Genomic DNA, 5393 nt, shown 5'->3' on the forward strand with positions numbered 1-5393 from the left:
TCAAGGAGCTTGGTGCCAAGACGAACTGATTGGCGTTAAACCGTCAGTCGCAAAGTAACTTTGACTTTGAATGAGCTGAGTTGAGTTGAGTTCTACAAGGGAGGCTGAGAAGAGATGGCGCTATAATTCAGTTGTTAGTTCAGATGTGGAGTGTTGACCAGCGGGCAACGGCGTGACCATAGAAGCGGAAGAATCTCCATTGTTAATATCCGTTACTAGGAACCGACTAGTGAAAGCTGACTGAGGAGATCTAGTGCGTGCTATAGTGAATTGTAACGTGTGTAGATCAGTGGTAGCACTGTAAGTGCTTGTAGTTCCGAGTCGTGTATATAAGTGGTCAATAAATCCATTCACCAATCCAAACCCCGTCGATAGTCACACACGTACACGTGACAATATTCTTTTAGAGTATTCCACAAGTAAAAGTCTAGTGGGTCATGTGTCTGGGTGGCTATTTCACAATTCCATAAGTCCTATGGAAGTTCTAGATAAACAAACATTTCGAAAATCTTCACAGAGACTGTTGTACTGTGATGATGCCTCTTCTTGCTGAAGCTTCTGATTTTGGATGACGCGAGGCAGATTATCAGAGTGTAACCTTTGGGATTTGTACATTGTAATATACTACAGCATTACGAGTATAGTAGCATTCAATGTGCGATATAAGATTCAATGTATTCATTGTCACTATTGGGTGTTGTGTGCGGTTGTATCCTCCACCTAAGTGACTAATTTGTAAAATCGTGTAGTACTGTCAAAATTAAATCAAGTACATCATTTCATCGACAAAGTGCCATCCCGGGACCTTCCGCAAACCCTCTCTCGTCGGAACAAGGCCCGTTAAGCTCTGAAGAGAATCTCATGCTCACAGCCTAAACATCGCTCCTTTTTACTGCCCTCAAGCTATTCCCGGCACTTCGACGTGGTTCTATGACCACGTGGTGCCCACAACCGCAACCGAGGCTGTATCATCGAGGGCGTGAAGAGAAGAGCTGTTAAAAGTGGTCGTCCAATCGACCAACGTGAGGCTACTACGTGAAAGGAAGGAACACTGTTAAAAGAACTGTTAAAATTTTTAAGATTTCTTCTGGTTTAAAGTCAAGATTTCACTACCTTAAGTGTTGCTCTTGATGTGACGTAAGAACTGAAGCTTTAATTACAGCTAAGGTTAATAGACTAAGAGGATTTTATCATCTTGTTGTGAAGTTATGTAGGTGTAATTTTGTATCAAGTGACATTTGTCTATAAAAGTTTATTTCTACCTCTTATTTGGGCATATATGTCAGTATCTTTCATCAGTTTTGAAATATTTCCTAATCCGATATGTGTTCTATTTCTTTTCCATCTGTACATATTTTACTCTCTAATATTTCGTCCACATGTTCCCATTATATTAATTTTTGATAGAAAATTTTCATGTAATATTTATATGTTCTATGAATGTTCAAAGAACGTACATATTTTTGCATAAACTCTTATCTCCAAAGCAGACATAAACGATTTTCGTCCTAATCGGCCAAGGAGGATAAATGATGGCTGACATATACTGCATTTGAAAGTACTAGCGCATCTATAATCTATGGGCATGCAAGTTTCGAGGCATTTGTTTCGAAGTACGTTGTAGTCGTCGTAGTTATTTCGTTCGTGGTGGACGTGCAGTGGTTGTTTGTGGCTGGGCCGTACCTTAGCACTGTCTGTGGAAGACAGTTGTATGTAATACTGCAGTTTAATGGCGTACAGTGATAGAAGACGCATCAAGATGAGGTGGGGTTCACGTTGGAATGTGTGAAGTGATTCTTACAAATAGTTTAGAGAGATAGGATGGGATGATATGGATTGGATTGATCTGCCTTAGGATAGGGACCAGTGGAGGGCTATTGTGAACACGGTAATGAGCCTTCGGGTTCCATAAAATGCTGGGAAATTCTTGAGTAGCTGCACAATTGGCGGCTTCTCAAGAAGGGTTCAGCTCCATTTTAACTTGAAATAGCACAATATCGGACAACGAGAGAAACATATTTGCAGTGTCGTGTGTCTTCAGTGAAAAAGAAATAAAATGTTACAAAATTTCAGTGTTATACATGTGAAAACAGTGCTTAGATCTGTGTTTCTGCCTTCAAAAATCAAGTTCAAACACTGCATGGGATAGAGAACACTTCAGAAATGTAAGTACTGAATTTTTGGAGAAATAGTACGTATGTAACATTTTTTTCAACGCTATATGATATGGACTATTAAAAGCGTCATTAACTAAGTAAACATACCGTTTCGTTTAAGCGTTATTTGACGACGCAGTTAAGATCTAAGATCCGGAAATAAGGACTAGCTCTATCGATTAGGCCCAACTGAGTAGGTTTCTACCTGAAGACGGAGACGGAATCCAGTTTCTGAAATGCTGTTAAAAAAAAAAAAGAATGAATATTGTCTAAAATCACAATAATTGGGCTCTGTTAGTGTCTATAGTGTTGAAAGGTAGGATGTCTGATGAATGAAAAATTGGAAAATATTTGGAAGGAATTAGTAGGTATTATCCCGGCATTTGCCCGGAACGACTAAGGAGAACCATGAAAAAATCTCAGTCAAGATAACCAGTGTCCCTGCCAAGTCTAGAGCGTTACCGACAGACCACTCCGCTCGGTATTTCAGGACTTGCATAAAAAAACTCCGTGGCCTGTAGTCCGCAAGCAAACTATACCGACCGAGCGACCGCCGCTTGTCGGCGAAGGTAGTGCCAACTTTTGTGGATAGAGGGTGTCGCGTGGTCAGCGCAACGGATCCCCACGCCTGTTAATCTCGGTTTTCTAGACCGGAGCCGCTATTTCCTCGAAATAGCACCTCAGTTATCCTCACGAAGCTGGGTGGACCCCGTTCCAGACCAGCTACTTCTCAGAAAACCTAGTAGCACCGGGAATCGAACCCGGGACCTCTGGATTGGTATCCAGAAACTCTGACCACTAGACCACAGAGGCTGTCTCAGGACTTGCATAGGATTTTTAAAATCAAGATGTTCTTTCAAGGGAACTAATAAATTAATATATTATTTTTATAAAAGTATGAAGGCTTCGTGAATTAGCTCAGCAATGTTCCTGGATGCTCGGGCGCAAGTTAAGAGTTTGAGTGCTCCTACAGGATTATAATATACCTTTACGCCCTCAAAGCTTCAGATACGCCCATCACCCTAAACATAAATCTTACATACACCAGAAACACTCACATGTCCGTCATCAGTAATTTAAACTTAATTTTATTTTGTATCTTTTATTTGACAACAACTACAGGTAACAACTATGGCAATGCAAAGGTGTTTCATTAATAATATTCGGTACACGGCATAATCACAGCCAGGGAATACAGAAATGTAGGCGGTTCGAAAGTCGGTTAGCCTAAAACATTCTCTCGTATTGATGGAAATGCTCAGATATAAATCTGATATTCAATTCGTAGAGCAGTATCGCAGCGTTGTGAGTCCTGCATTGAACATGAAGGATCTCATTTAGAAGAATTATTTCGTAAATTCGGTAATAAAGAAATTTCTGACTTGTTCTGATTCATATTTTACCAACCAGTTAATTGACTTTCGGGCCATTCTGTTTATGGCTATTGTTAATTAGAAGTCCATAGTTATTAATTACAAACAAAAAACAGGCCGATAAAACGCCTTCAGAACAACAGAATTTGAACAAATTGAAAGGCACTTGTCTAATGTATAACACAGTTTTCACGGGGTATATGCGTTACAGATTTGAATATGTACAAGCTCCGTTTACTAATAATGCCTATTGACGGTCAAATTGTTGAAATGGTCAGTTGGCCAGATGAATAAGCAAGAAGATCGTTTTACCTGATTTTAAGTTAAAATGTCATAAAACTACTGCGTTTACCTTATTGTGACCATCTTGCTCGGCCTGTAACAACAGAAATAAACGATTATGCATATTTCTGTTGCATTGCAATTTAAACAGTACTTCCTCCAAGTGTAATGAGAACATTTTTAACAAATATCGTCAATACTTGTTTATATATAACACTGCCAATGGGGGAAGTGGTAGAATTTTGGGAGCTTGTTAAGTGGTTTTGGGCAAATAATGTTAAATAAACACGTATTGCAATTATGGTGGTTACAGATATTACAGTTAAATACTGACAAGAGTTAACTAGTGGAAACATATATTATAGTGCTTCAGTTACATCTGCAATAAATGTTCAAACTAGTAATTTGTGGCACTGTAAATTCCAGCATTACCAAGTTATGGATGTTCAAAATTAAACGTCTTGGCATTAAGTGTGTTCTACGTAAATAATGTTACTTAACAATTTAGACATGTTTGGAAGGTGTGTTGTGCGACACGTTATCTTCAAAGAGCAATGCAGGGAAAACTTTTAAATGTTCTAATAACGATTATGCAGACATTCATTTCACGCACCACATCCGCATGATCATAGCGTTAAGACTACTTAAAATGCCTATTGAACCTTCGAAGCCCATTGGTTACTGTATGTACCACCTACTTTAACACACCAAAACTCTAATTTGTACATTCTGCTCACAGTGTTTGTGGGTTTCGCATTGGTTCTCACAATAATCAGCGATTGTTTCCCTAAAAAGAATTGACCGGCTGGTTATCTCTGAGGTATGAATTGAATGTTTATATATTATGTAGATAAAATCCCCGTGTTCTCGCCAGAGGGGGCGCCCCATATCGTCAAAACCGTAACTGTCTGATAATAACAAAAACGTGGTCTTAGGTCCCAGATGGGGCTTGACACCAAGACTGACTGGCCGACTGTCCGTCGGTCGTAATATGACTTTGACCTGACTTGTCTTTAATCACATATGCCTATTTTGCTCATAAATTTCAACATTAAAATATTTATTGACAAACTTCTTTAGTTTTACTATCGGAGTTAAAATACGTTTTCTTTATATTTGATATATAGGGCTTCTAAATTTAGGCAACAGTTTAATTTCGGCTAAAGGGGGCACGCGGTAGCGTACTTGGTTGAGGCACTATGTTACAAGCCGGGAAGTGACGGGTTCGATTTCCGATGAGGTCACTTGATTTCTTCAGTTTACATAATCTTTCCTGCCGCACTGTGGCCCTGGGGTCGACTCAGCCTCTTAACAGAAATGAGTACCATGAATATTTGTTGGCAGAGTGCGGGAATCGGGAACAAATATTCCAACGACCAGTTTAGAATATAAACTGTATTTGTAACTTGAAAAATACAATAGTAGGAATACATATGTCTCGCCTTTCCAGTATCCAACTCAGAAGTGTTCAGGTTACACAAAAAAACAAAAGACAATCTCTACAACATCTGTTTCAGAAAAATATATCGAACACACTTTCAAGGGTACCAACTTTTGATTTGCAAAAACCATCTCACAACAC

This window comes from Cryptotermes secundus, unplaced genomic scaffold (assembly GCF_002891405.2).
Source record: "Cryptotermes secundus unplaced genomic scaffold, Csec_1.0 scaffold160, whole genome shotgun sequence".
NCBI classification, from domain to species: domain Eukaryota; kingdom Metazoa; phylum Arthropoda; class Insecta; order Blattodea; family Kalotermitidae; genus Cryptotermes; species Cryptotermes secundus.